At 44.6% G+C, this 14899-nt stretch overlaps 1 protein-coding gene across 5 annotated transcripts in view; it reads right to left on the bottom strand.

Annotated features, from left to right (window-relative positions):
• Positions 1 to 14899, bottom strand: part of LOC106573235 (doublecortin domain-containing protein 1) — a 45052-nt gene that overhangs the window by 23693 nt on the left and 6460 nt on the right. For 4 of the 5 annotated variants that reach the window (XM_045696920.1, XM_045696918.1, XM_045696921.1 and 1 more), the window contains exons 4-8: positions 11880 to 12015; positions 10960 to 11064; positions 7157 to 7322; positions 6980 to 7041; positions 5345 to 5580 (exon numbers count right to left, since the gene is read on the bottom strand). The gene's annotated coding sequence lies outside the window, so the exon portion shown is untranslated. Of the gene's footprint in view, positions 1 to 5344; positions 5581 to 6979; positions 7042 to 7156; positions 7323 to 10959; positions 11607 to 11879; positions 12016 to 14899 lie in introns of those variants that run through there. The other variant, XM_014148106.2, reaches the window with a different exon arrangement.

Below are 14899 nucleotides of genomic sequence, written 5' to 3' on the forward strand. Positions count from 1 at the left end.
ACACAATACCCCATAATGAAAAAGGGAAAACAGGTTTTTAGACATTTCTGCAAGTTTATCATAAAGGCTAATTGATCATTAGAAAACCCTTTTGCAATTATGTCAGCACAGCTGCCTTCCCAGGCCCACCCATGGCTGCACCCCTGCCCAGTCTTGTGAAATCCATAAATTAGGGTCTAATGAAATTATTTCAATTAACTGAATTCCTTTTATGAACTGTAACTCAGTAAAATCTTTGAAATTGTTGCACGTTAGTTAAAAAAATTGTTCAGTATATTTGAGAGACAACAAGTGCTCATTGTGAAAATGTACTTATGTTTTCAATAAACATTGGAGAAGAAATATAGTTTACATGTTGTCAACAGTCTAAGCCAACCTCGTCTGTTTTTCCCCATAGTTACGCACACGTTGGTTTTGTTGCTAAACAACCAACCCTTCTATTGTGTACATTTCAGTTTTATTACTTTGCTTAACACTTTCTTCTACTTGTTGTTTTTGTATTTTTGATTTGACTTTTGATACCATTGATATTGTACTGCACTGTTGAGGGAGCTTGCAAGTAAGCATTTTTCAAGCATTGCACCATTTATACCTGCTGTAAACTGTATGTGACGAATAAAATGTGGATTTATTCATTTATTAGTGATGTCTCTGGGAATTCCTGTTCGATTTACCAGTATGATGTGCATAATAATAATACTATATCCATAATAAATAGCTGGATAAAGTGAAGAATTGAGTTTTAATAAAGAGACAGGCTGTTTAAATTAGGATGCATGGTCAATTGTGTGTAACTGAATGCTACATCTGTAGTGAGGACACATCCCTGGGCCGTGGCCCAGGGTGTCTGTCTGCAGACAATCAAACAACAGTTCATTTCTAGTCTTTAATGGATGGCCCACAGTCACCATGGAGCCAGGGGTAAAGGCTAAGCTGGTAAAAGGCTAAACTGTTTGTTTAGGGCCAGAGAGAAACCCATCAATTACTTGTGTGTCTGTGACTGGATATTGGCACACAGTGGCATGCTAAATGGACTGACAATAACAGTGAGTCTTGGAACGGGCTTTGTTGTTGTATACGAGAGCTCAAATCCAGATGTATTACAGCCAATGGAATACAGAACACTGTAGCTTAAAGTAGGATCGCACGCACGCACGCACTCACACACACGCACGCACGCACGCACACAGAGTGGTGCATGCATGTGTATCTGTTTGCTGAGGGGCTCTCATGCCATATGCAGTGCAGGGTCCTGTACAGTCAGCTGGGTGACCTGGCGTGGCTCCACAAATGCTGGTGTGTTCTGGGTGATTCCAGCTCCACAGGGTAATGAAGCACATAGCCTACAGTCACCCACCGCTCTGGGGAGAAAACACCAGTCTGTCAGTCTGTCTGTCTGTCTATAATGATTGCAGCATCTGTTGGTCTGCCCATGCGGTCTACTTGTCTGTAGGTACTACAATAGCACATCCTACAATGATATTCCCTTCATCATTCAGAATTACTGTAATATCCAGATGTAGATGTCAGTCAGAAGATGCCTGTCTTGCCATCTGTCTACCTGGCTGTCTGTACCCACATGATATTCACCCCTGTTTGCTCATATCCTGATCAATTACAGTAAGGTTGATGATTCTATGAGCGCATGAAAGGTTCTTCAGACTTCAAGCAGGCATCCGTCCGTTCGGAACCACATGACTAAAACTCACCCTTGCCTCTACCACTCTGCAACCTTCAGAAGTCCAACATATCTGGCATCTAGATAATCCATCAAAAGGTGAATTCCTTCAGCATGGACTGCCATTCAATGATGCAAAGCAAGCCAGTGGCCACTCCCGTGGAAGTAAGAGGAGCTACAAAGGGACGGAATTGGATCCGTGAGTAGGCCATGCAAAGTTCCTTCAAGGGAATCAAAGACAGGGCGTCTTCACTCACAGACGTCTTCAATAAGTGATGAGGCTGTGTGATAATGGAGGCTGCATTATTATTGTAGAATAGAGGAGAAAGGGTCAGGATGGGAAGAGTCAGCCTGCCAGGCTAATAAATAGTGCATGGGACTGAGTGGGCTTTCAAGAGACTGCTAAGAGAGAGAGAGAGAGAGAGAGAGAGAGAGAGAGAGAGAGAGAGAGAGAGAGAGAGAGAGAGAGAGAGAGAGAGAAGAGCACTGTGTGTGTCTGTGTGTGCGTGGAGTTTCATGACAGAAGTGAATGGGGTTCTGCCACAAATAAATAGACCTGGTGATGTACTGTAAGTCCATATTGAAAATATACAGGAAGCAATAGAGAGCCAGTCTATATTTTGCAATGGGCAATACCAAAACAGAAAATGGCCAAGTATACTGTAAGGCCAGTGCTTAAAAACTTTCAGGAGCCCAGAGAGAGGCCATACTAATTTAAGCCCAGAGAGAGAGGCCAAACTAGTTTAAGCCCAGAGAGAGGCCAAACTAGTTTAAGCCCAGAGAGAGAGGCAAAACTAGTTTAAGCCCAGAGAGAGAGGCCAAACTAGTTTAAGCCCAGAGAGAGAGGCCAAACTAGTTTAAGCCCAGAGAGAGAGGCAAAACTAGTTTAAGCCCAGAGAGAGAGGCAAAACTAGTTTAAGCCCAGAGAGCCAGGGAGTAGTGAGCCTGTGTCAGGGTTTAATAATGAGCCTATGAGTCTGACAAGACCCTGGACATGGCCCCTGATACGGCCCCTGACAAAGCCATTGATGGAGATTAGCTGACCCCTCTGGGTCAACGCTCCCATAACAGCCACTTTCCCATGCTGCCCTGCCTGCCTCAGTCCATGATAGCCAAATGTGCTGGCTTCACTACTAATGATGTCTAAGTCTAACTGGCCTCTAAAGCACAGTGCTGTTGTATAGTATGTATCTTTGTTCTGTATGAAAAATGGTTGACGGGAGATGAGGAGGGAAGACAGGGGGCCGGCCTATACAGCAGATAGGAAAGTCAAACAATGAAAACACCAGGATTATTAGAACAAATGGCAGCTGGGCGAGTGACAGCTGCTTCCCCAGAGCGTGGGGGCATGTCTTGGGGCAGTGCAGCCAGTTAGCCCCTCAGCGCTGCCTGCCTCCCTGCTCCAGCCACAGAGAGTCACCGGTGGGAAAACAATGTTCGGGCCCTCCACAGATGTGCCTGTAGTGGGCCTGTCACAAGCACTTATCGTGACAGCCACTCACCCCTCTCTGTGGCTCTCTGTGTCTCTGTCACAGGTCAGCGGGTGACAGGCGGGGGGCAGCGCGACTCGCTGGCCACAGACCCATCTCTCATTAGGGCCCACCTTTTCCTTTTGGGAAATAGTGTGTCACGGCATTTAATCAGCTTGTAGCAACAACATCTATTCTCAACACTATACCTCAGTCACTTTTTTTATTACGCTAGTGTAATTAACATTTGTACATGAATAATGGTTTGCATATATTATTTGTAATATCATTATACGGGAGAGGTTGTATTCATTTAGAGGCATTTATGAGATTCAACTTACGATATTAACTTAATAAAGTCTTCTGCTTCATCGTGATATAGCCAAAGTAACACACATTTAAAGGACGGAACCAGAAATATAAAAGGTTACGCTGAACTCGCACAGTGGCGCAGCGGTTTAAGGCACTGTATCTCAGTGCAAGAGACGCCCCTGGTTCGAATCCAGGCTGAATCACATCCGGCCGTGAATGGGAGTCCCATAGGGCGGAGCACAATTGGCCCAGCGATGTCCGGATTTGGCCGGGGTAGGCCGTCATTGTAAAAAGGTTTTTGTTCTTAACTGACTTGCCTCGTTAAATAAAGGTTCAATCGAATGAAATACAAGTTGCCCAAAAAATTTTTACAAAAAAGAACTGCTTCTTAAAAATTTTGTGCTTCTCACAATATATCGACACCATCAATTAAAAAGGCAGCTCATGTTATGGATTTTTAAATAAACCTGGCAGAATTAATTTACAGTAATTGTTTAAATAAAATCATACAGGGTCATTCGGATAGCAAATTGCATTCATAAAAATGTCGCTGAAATTGTTTGTTTGATAAACATTAGATATTTCATGTTACATTTAATATCCACTATGAGAATAATGATTTGTGCATATATTAATGAGGTCAATTAGAGCAGATAGCATAACTGTATTTTCCTGGTCTTTAATCTAAAAATGGATTGGGATTGATCATATTTATAGATTTTTCTTTATCAGAAGAATCTAATTATTCCTCTCAGGAGAGGCTCAATTAAAGCTGTTGTGTGGTGTATTTTATAACGGAGATGTTTCCCTTCACACAACAATGACAACAATGACAAATGGAGCATGAGGACATGGAGGGACCTGGGTGAGCGGATCAAACACAATGCAATTGGCTTCAGTTGCAAACGAGACATCGTCTAGCCTGCTCCAACCCCCTACTCCGCGCTCAGTGAGCAGTGGGCTGAGGTATACAGGTACACACCCATTTAACACGATAAAAACATCCGTCTTCATCTGGGGGCCACATCTGGGGGCCACATCTGGGGGCCGTGTGAGGTAATCTAGTGGCACAGCAGTGCTGGCGCTGCGTTACTTGTTGAGCGTCTGAGCGACGACGATTTAACACGGGCTCGTAAATGAATCGTGAAGCGACTAATCGGATATTGTTCAATTGCATTAAAGAGGCTGGGATGTGTGGGGGAAGCACAGTGTTGAAACTGAGCAAGGCGTTGTGTGTGTGTGTGTTAGAGCGCATGTGTCGGTGAGGCCTCTTTATGCACTACGGACCACGGTGTCTCTCTCTCCACTCAGACAGAGACAGAGTTCTCTCTGATTATGATCATTTAGCCTAACCATACTTTGGATGTTAGAGCTCTGTGATGCTAATGCTCACAGCGCACACAGATATTTCTGTGGTTGGGTAATATAATGTACCGTATCTTGATAGGGATAGGAACTATCTAAGCCAACGCCTCTATATTATCGAAAAGTCTCAATCAAGCCTCACGAAGTAGAAAGAGTAGAAAGCATTAAGTTATCTCTTTCAATACATTATTATTTTGATTCACCTTATTGGGGATTAACATTAGTTGACTGACCCTGACAGCAAAAGTACATCATATTAAAATGCAAGGGCGTTAAACATTTTATCAGGTCTTAGTTATTTGCGCCAAAAGAAAATTCAATTCCAGTTCCCCTGATATCTACTCTTTCTTTGCCCTGTGTCTCTAAATTTGTGCCAGTCAACAAGCTCTAGGCCTTTTTTTTTGATATTTCAAAAAATATCTGATGAATCTATCTTACACAAAACTGATGGAAAACATTGAATGTCATTGAACAATAACAGTGAGCCATGTCAGCAGCAGGCACCCGGGCAGTGGCCTACCTTTGAGACATAAGTCTGAGGGTGTTTTGTCTTTGTGTTTCCTCAGCAGGGCCACTGCCAGCTGGGCTCTCTCCCTGCTGGCCCAGGCCCCTGCCTGGTAGGCCAATGCCTGCTTGGTCCCTGCCTTGGAGGACCCTGTCTGCTTGGCCCCTGCCTGGCCCTTGTCCTGAAGGGAGGCCGCATGGTTCTGCTGGGACTGCTTCATGATTGGTGTCACTGACATCACATCCACAGACCTGGAGAGAGACAAACACTTCATTCAGTGAGAGCTCGCTGGGGATATACTGCATGTCCACAAGGAATCCCTGAATAACTCACAGAGTCATAGGAGGTATTTCTCTTCATATAAAATTAAAGATGCACTATGCAGAAATCGCTCTGCCATTTCCTGATTGCTAAAATTCTAATAGTTTGCCTAATTTCAGTTTATGTGACAAAATAAGCAAGTATAGTGCATAGAATCATTGTACCATGTAAACCGCTGTGAAATATACTTTCCTTAATAAAAAATATCGTATTTTCAAATGTTTGAAGCTGGTGTACAAAACCGAAAGTACAAGATGCAAAAACAAAACTTGAAAACGGGAAGGATAGAAATAGAGCACACAGAACATATCTACCGCTTCTTAGACTTGGTTTCGATGAGAATAACAGATCTATAACTCACATTTCTTTGGGGATTTTGTCAGGTCGCCCCAAAAAAGTGACATATTGCAGCTTTAATTGTGGGAATATTCTCTCATTCTGTACTTGTACATGTCTTCTCTACATTATGACCAGAAAATAAAAATGTTGCAAAACAATATCAAGTTGCTCCTGTTGTGCTGTGATCTTGTCAGATCAGACTACATAAAAAATGCAGCTGGTTTTCTCTCATGACCTGTCTCTCTGCAAAAACAAATTCTCCTATTTCTCACAGGAGAACGTTGACCTCATGAAACAAAATAACAGCTTCATAGAGCTTAAGAAAACATACATATAGTTACAAACCCGTAAGCAGCACTAGAACACGGACACGTGAATGCAATAACTTGGTCACAACCCCATTTTGAATGTGCTTTACTGATACTCAGTACTGTGACCTGCCCATGGTCCTGTCTGTCTGTCTGTCTGTCTGTCTGTCTGTCTGTCTGTCTGTCTGTCTGTCTGTCTGTCTGTCTGTCTGTCTGTCTGTCTGTCTGTCTGTCTGTCTGTCTGTCTGTCTGTCTGTCTGTCTGTCTGCCTGCCTGCCTGCCTGTCTGCCTGTCTGTGGTCCACCTCTGGCGTTCCACTGGTGTCTGCCTGCTTCCCCCTATCCAGACACCCCCACGCCCTCTGGCTCTGGGGGGTCACCTCTGCACAGCCGACCCCATCCTGCAGGTAGGTTAGGACCAACCCAGGGAACGCCTGTGGGAAAGGTCACAAGGCAACGTAGTGTCATCAGGACATGTCCACGCAACCACAACAATGACACAACAGAGGCCAGACAGAGAGACATGGTAGTGATCCCACCACATAAAACATTACAAAATACCAGGATCTGTTTTCAAAATTAATTCTGCAAGAATGAGAGAATGTGGAGTACAGGAATTTCTTCTTGGTATCCTTAGAATCCTTTCCTCCTTTGTATTTGCACTTGGGTAATAAAGAACAAACCTTTGGAGAAATGCTGCCATCTTTTCCAAAGCTGCACCGTTGAAATGGACTGCCTTTTGATCCTGTGCATTTGCAGAGTATGAAGGCAGACAGAGTGATCAGTAAGTCTATTATTTGTATTCATTTAGGTCTATGTTTATGTAGATGAAATGTACCAGATGAAAGTATAGTGGGCACCTTCTCCGTATGTTGAGCATGTGGGCCTTCGTGTATGAGGAGCCCTCCTGGTCCTCCGGAGAGACTGTCATGGAGGATACAGCCAGGCAGAGCTGGGGCAGGGCTTTACCCAGGATCTCCCCTGTCTAGCACAGCACAGCAAGAGGATGGGAGGGGGTAGAGGGGGCTAGAGGGGGAGGGAGGGATAGAGAGAGAGAGAGAGACCTCGGTACGCGAGTTAAAAGAGGCAGAAAATGAAACAAGATGTCACAAATGGGACACTTCCCCTCCATGGATCACTCACGTCAGGCGGCTGTCCGAGTCACTGAGCTCCTGAGCCAGGGAGAATGGGATTTCACAGTTCACCGATAAGTTCCATTTGGACTTATTATTATTCCCTTTTACGTTTACAGCGGTGCGACCATAACCTCACGACCACTGAGAAACACCTCATCCCCCCCCAAAAGGGTCTCGTTTCAGTCGGAGGCAAGAGGAGAACGCCATTAAAGGGCATTGTGTAATGAACCGATAGCCACGTTTTACACGACGACTCTGTGAAGTCTACCATTACTTTGCCCGACTGCATTAGAACAGTGCATATGTATTAGCTTAGCATGGCCTAGGGTGTGGATATCCTACCAGAAGTTATAGGCCTGCTATTAAGTGCTACATCTGAATCCCTCCCACTCTACCATCCCTCCTGTCTAGAGTGTGTCAAGTCCACGACATCACGGCTAATTTGAACATATTAAGGGACTCAACTTGCATCACGTTATGTAAAATGGCGTCACCCACGCCGATAAAGAAGACACAGCAGTGGATCACACGGACAGATCTCTTCTCAAGCCCTCCAGGCAAGGCGGTGAGAGGGAAGGATTAGGGACGTTTTCATGCAGTCTTCTGCACGCAGGAACAAGACAAGGCTAATCAGTGAACTGAGGGATATCCTGTCTGTGGTGTCTGTTCCACTTCGCGCGCAAACTGCTCCTCTCACCATAGATGGCCCTTGTTTTGCCGTTCGGCTTCTATTAAGATACGACGGTTCTTCGGGACAACCCTCTGTAAAGCATGGCAGAGTAGCCCTCTGTGATATGTAACATGCATGATTAGCATGCTACAGTCAAATGGCCTCATAAAGAGAAAGGAGGTTAATGGAAAAACTGACAGGTGCAGTCAGAGTGATACTGATGTGACTGATACGGTATTTTCTGTTTTGCCTTTGCTGTGACCAAGTCAATACATACCGTATAGTATCAACCAATTAGGGTTCCTCTAACCTAATACAATTTCACCTCCCATGCAGGAGGGGAGGAACCATTCATTTGGGGGCTCACTGAACAGTGAAATGTAGATAAATTAGGGTGGGAAAGTGTGAAAACCCAGATGAGAATGATGCTGCCTGCCTGCGCCTCTGCGTGTGTTACGCATGGATAAGAGCACGGCCTGGTGTGCAGGACAATAAGCACTGCATCCGGCCCACTGAGTGGATCCAGGCCTGGTGAACTGGAACTCACCTGGACCGTCCAGTAGACAATAACAACAACCCCGACGACATCAACAGCGAACAGCCGAGGCATCCTCACCAGATGATCTCCACTGGGTTCCACACGGAGCGGAGGGTTAGCGAACCCCGGTCAACCTTTCCCTAACTCCTACAACCACCAAACTTAGCTGTTGCCATAAGTCACTAGAGCCGAGAGATAATGCAGCTGGGCCAATTCTGTTGGTTAAAATCTGTAGATTTTCTGTAGAAATGTGTATTGTGCAACTTTCTGCAGGTTATTGAGGGGGTTATAAGTGGCTCAGTTGAACAAACCCCTAAGTTAAGATACTGTACCTTGGTTATGATCCATATATGTGCTGCTGACCCTGTACTGATGCTGACTTGGTCCGCTTCACAACCGTAGCAGAAGGAAGCAGCACCACTTCTGGTCTCTCCCGAATTACGTAGAAAACACAGCTTACAGTAAGAGAGCACATGAAAGCCTACGGTATACAGCAGTGTGTATGTTTGTGTCTCTTCCAGATGTGTGTGTGTGTGTGTGTCTCTTCCAGATGTGTGTGTGTGTGTGTGTGTCTCTTCCAGATGTGTGTGTGTGTGAGGAGTTCCAACGGGGGAGACAGTTCAAGCACCCGTCCTCTCCTACGAGCTTTACAACCCTTTACAGATTGTAGAGAGACCTACAAGCTTCACAACCCTTTACAGATTGTAGAGACCTACAAGCTTCACAACCCTTTACAGATTGTAGAGAGACCTACAAGCTTCACAACCCTTTACAGATTGTAGAGAGACCTACAAGCTTTACAACCCTTTACAGATTGTAGAGAGACCTACAAGCTTCACAACCCTTTACAGATTGTAGCGAGACCTTCAAGCTTCACAACCCTTTACAGATTGTAGAGACCTACAAGCTTTACAACGCTTTACAGATTGTAGAGAGACCTACAAGCTTCACAACCCTTTACAGATTGTAGAGAGACCTACAAGCTTCATAACCCTTTACAGATTGTAGAGACCTACAAGCTTCACAACCCTTTACAGATTGTAGAGAGACCTACAAGCTTCACAACCCTTTACAGATTGTAGAGACCTACAAGCTTTACAACCCTTTACAGATTGTAGAGAGACCTACAAGCTTTACAACCCTTTACAGATTGTAGAGAGACCTACAAGCTTTACAACCCTTTACAGATTGTAGAGAGACCTACAAGCTTTACAACCCTTTGCAGATTGTAGAGAGACCTACAAGCTTTACAACCCTTTACAGATTGTAGAGAGACCTACAAGCTTTACTACCCTTTACAGATTGTAGAGAGACCTACAAGCTTCACAACCCTTTACAGATTGTAGAGATACCTACAAGCTTCACAACCCTTTACAGATTGTAGAGAGACCTACAAGCTTCACAACCCTTTACAGATTGTAGAGAGACCTACAAGCTTCACAACCCTTTACAGATTGTAGAGACCTACAAGCTTTACAACCTTTTACAGATTGTAGAGACCTACAAGCTTCACAACCCTTTACAGATTGTAGAGAGACCTACAAGCTTCACAACCCTTTACAGATTGTAGAGAGACCTACAAGCTTCACAACCCTTTACAGATTGTAGAGAGACCTACAAGCTTCACAACCCTTTACAGATTGTAGAGAGACCTACAAGCTTCACAACCCTTTACAGATTGTAGAGAGACCTACAAGCTTTACAACCCTTTACAGATTGTAGAGAGACCTACAAGCTTCACAACCCTTTATAGATTGTAGAGAGACCTACAAGCTTCACAACCCTTTACAGATTGTAGAGACCTACAAGCTTCACAACCCTTTACAGATTGTAGAGAGACCTACAAGCTTCACAACCCTTTACAGATTCTAGAGAGACCTACAAGCTTCACAACCCTTTACAGATTGTAGACCTACAAGCTTCACAACCCTTTACAGATTGTAGAGAGACCTTACAAGCTTCACAACCCTTTACAGATTGTAGAGACCTACAAGCTTTACAACCCTTTACAGATTGTAGAGAGACCTACAAGCTTTACAACCCTTTACAGATTGTAGAGAGACCTACAAGCTTTACAACCCTTTACAGATTGTAGAGAGACCTACAAGCTTTACAACCCTTTACAGATTGTAGAGAGACCTACAAGCTTTACAACCCTTTACAGATTGTAGAGAGACCTACAAGCTTTACAACTCTTTACAGATTGTAGAGAGACGTACAAGTTGAGCACTTTTGATGAACTTTCCCCGATAACTTGTCTTGATCATCACAGTTTTATCTCTCTGAATCCTCATCTCATAAGGAAGAGCGATCTGTTACCTTGAGCTGTGTGAAGTGGGCGTCAGAGTCCACCGTGGCTTTAAGGCCCGTGTGGTCTCAGTTGATGGGCTTCTGTCAAACGGAAATCCTTCCACAGCCTCCCGTCTACACAAGAACATAACCCCCATAGAAAGGAATACAATGACTGGTTCAATTCAAGCAGTTTCATCAACACCATTTTACCACTGTCTACATTGTAACAAGTCTATGTTCTTCAGCAGTACAGACAGAGTACAGTATCTGATGACTGAGGAGCTACCCCTTCACTATCACAGCATGGTGTTATGGATTTCCTCTGTGTGGAGGACAAGGCACTGCGATAGCTCAGACTTTGAGAGTGTGTGTGTGTGTGTGTGTGTGTTGTGTACAAACAGGAGTTAACATAGTGTACAGTAGTCTAGTCTCTCATTCAGACATGTATTAGGGTCTCTAGTCAGTCAGTCATGTCTATGAGCCCATTATTTCACAGTTCACACCCTGACTGTCTGCTAATAATTGCTCTTTCCCTTACGGTGTCTTACTGCCTGCCTCAAACCTACACACACCAGGATGGTTCATAGCTGGGTTACATACTGTTGCTAGCAGCTCCACATCTCTACCAGTAGCACCTCTTGTTATCACTAATCCTTCGGGATTTTGGCAATGAGGCCCTTTATCTACTTCCCCAGAGAATGCTAGCTGTAACCGAAGACTTCCCAGTCTTTGTGCTAAGCTAGTTAGCATTGGCTCACGAAACGACCTCTAACGTCCTTCATACTGGACGCAGAGACATATAAAAAGGTATCCACGAGTTCATCTGACTCCGGGGAAGTTGATTGAAGGGACACCAACATCCTGAACTAACCCTTAAACATAAGGCCTGTGGAAACAGTCAGTGAGAGAGGGCTGATATCATGTAGTTGGAGGGGTGTGTCCGTTACTTTTTGAAGCCTGTAGGTAGTGCTGTGTCTGGATCCAGCGGCGCTCTGTACACAGCATGGTGGTAACCCCTATCCCCTGCCGCTGCCACCAGAGCCTTCTCCACCACCCAGGGACAGTGCAGCACCCTGAAGAGCCCTGCAGGATACAGGGCACAAACACACTGCATTAGACAAGAGGGACTGACTGACACAGGGGCAGTTGTAGTAGGCACACTGCTGGAGAATAGACAGGATCAGGCTTCAACATCAACATGGTAGTCACTCACATGATATTTACAATACTGTAACACTGGTGCAGGGGATGTTTTCTAAACAGGTTGCGAAATTTATTGAGTCTAATTTGACAATCTTATATCGTAGAGATTCAAATCCGATTCTAAAGAAAAGCAAAAAAAATAGGTCTAAACAGAAAATGTCCTGAAGCAACACAGAACCACTCGTGACTGTTCTCTTTGCATTCGGCTCGTCTGTCCCTGTGTTTATCACATTTACCAAAGGTCCAATGAAACTGTCACGAACTCAGTTAAAACACTATTTCTTAGTGTAGGAGACTAATTAGTCAAACGCTTAGACATGAACTAAACACCAAAAAAACCAAAAAAAACACGCCTTTCTCTTCTCAAAACCGGACACCGTATTGGATGAATGAATTGGATGGAGAGACGTGGAAACTCTGTCCTAGATTAGCAGTTAGCAGTGCTCCCAGTGCTCTCAAGCTTGAACTTCTTGCCACGTAAACTCTCAAAGCCTATCAGAGGAGCTTGGCAGGATAATATCAGATTGGAGTAGATTAGCAGTGCTAACAATCTCCTCCTTCCTGACACTGTTCACTGTCACTACAAAATTACAGAGCCTCTAATGACAAGTTCCTCAGCTGCAGTACTTGAGCACACATCAAGACAACTCCTTTACCCTGGTGACAGGATTCTCACCAAGTCGTGGGTGTAATTGCATTAGATTTACACATTAAGACTATTAACAAGTTTGGCTGTTGCCATCCCTTTGAGGGTTTCGCGTGGCTGGGAATTATGACACTGACCAGTCGTGTCAAGTTTTCCTAATTTCTTACATCCTCATTTGTAAGATTTACTCCACAACACAATATCGTACTTGACAAAGTTGTTGAAGGGTATCACTGGCTGAGATGTGAGATATCTTATTTTGGGGCAAGGGGTGGACAGGGCACCCAGGCTACAGTGAGTGTACAAGAGCATGGTTTAACCCCAGAATCCTAGGCCCCAGATCCTTACATATACAGTATATGACTTTATTTTCACCGTGAACGCGGGGCCATGGGCTCCGTTGTGTTTTCCAGATTCGGATCATCGTTCAACTCAAGAAATTAGTTGAACCTTGTGAACCGGTTGCGGTCGGAGGACTAGCAAAGCCGCTGGCGGCACAATGACGCTTAGAGAGATTAGGAGCGGGTTCTAGTAGCACAGACCCAGCTCTGCTCTGCACCAGCTCCAGCCTGTTAGACTGATCCAGCCTGACTGCTGGGTGACAGTAAGCCACGGCTATCTACCAAAGGTCAGGAGAACACACCTCACAGATCACAGGTCGTTGGGTGACGGAATGCGCCGGGCCTCCGGCTCAGACCAATGACGGGACAGGGGACAGCAGTCCCAACCTCCCCCTACTCATCTTACTCTACTACAGGCTTAGAAAATGAGGACTAACGAGGAAACAAAACCCCACATTTTACTCCATTAGTTACAGATTCAGAATTCTGTAAACAGACACATGTCAGATATATTATGTGCCACACCGTTGACAACCAGGAAACATACGTCTACCTATTGTAGTGTTCCTCATGAGAAGAGACTGTCAAAGAGGCATACAAAGCCCATGTGGTAAGTAGCATGTCGGGACAAACACTTGCTAATATAATGCTTTCTGGATGGCTGGTCAGCCCCACTGGGGGTTACAGGCTAGGGCTAAGAGAGGCTGAGGCTGGGGGAGGCCTCCTTGCAGCTGCTTACCTGGGGCTAATAAGGCCTCCTCGCATGCAGGAGCCCCAGGGGTTAGGAGCAACCCTTCAGGGACAGGGGGCACGTCCTGCAGACAGGGGACCGGCAGCAGACACCCTCTCTACCCTACTCAGCTCAAATGAGTAAGTCAAAGGGCTTCCACAATAACATAGAAAATATGCAATATAATGAATGTTTACTTACATTTGGTTTTATAGCTTTTTTGTAGTGTTATGACACTCAATGATGACGACACAAATGAATCTTATTTTGTTGTCACTATACAGGAATAGGTGACTCAGGGCATGGCTAATATCATAGGTCTACTATCATCGTTCATTTCCAGTGAAATACCCTGCTGAAACAAAGTTTCATAGGCTAGCTGGAGTACCTAACAGCTCTGTTGCGCTCAGCACCTTAGCACCGCTGATATTTATCAAGTCCAGCGCAGGATTCTACTTGATATGATGGCCTGTTTTCAGTCTGTGACAGTCTCAGAGAGATATCTCAAATGACAACCGGAGAACGAGGCAGATACACACCAACCGGCCATAGCACTGACCAGTACTTCAATAGATATTCTAAATATATTATAGATGGTTAAAATATTTCAAGGTGGTATCGACAACATTTTCTTGAACGAACGTCAACTTAACATTTTATGATGTGGTATTCTTTTTTTATCATCCCATTTGTTTTGATCTGGCTTCTCTCCCATTCTAGACGAATCCTTTCATTTCAAAGGGAGTGACAGTTGATAATGCTATTATAGCTGTTAGAAGTTAATCCTATTTCTAATCTCCATGTTATCGTGAATGCAGTTTGATGCGATACGGACCTGCAACCGTCTACTGTTTATCAAAACTCCATGTTGTAAATCTCCGAGAGGTATTACTTCCAGTCAGTGGCCATGTCATCATTAATCCCTGTCCAATTGGAGTCTTCCCCAGGGAGGGCTATCACCACGGATAAATGATTTCCCCTCGCTACCAAATTAGACGCAATCAAACCCGTGCAGGCGCATACATACATAAATCTGATCCACCACAC

The sequence above is a fragment of the Salmo salar genome, chromosome ssa16 (assembly GCF_905237065.1).
Source record: "Salmo salar chromosome ssa16, Ssal_v3.1, whole genome shotgun sequence".
In the NCBI taxonomy this organism is placed as follows: domain Eukaryota; kingdom Metazoa; phylum Chordata; class Actinopteri; order Salmoniformes; family Salmonidae; genus Salmo; species Salmo salar.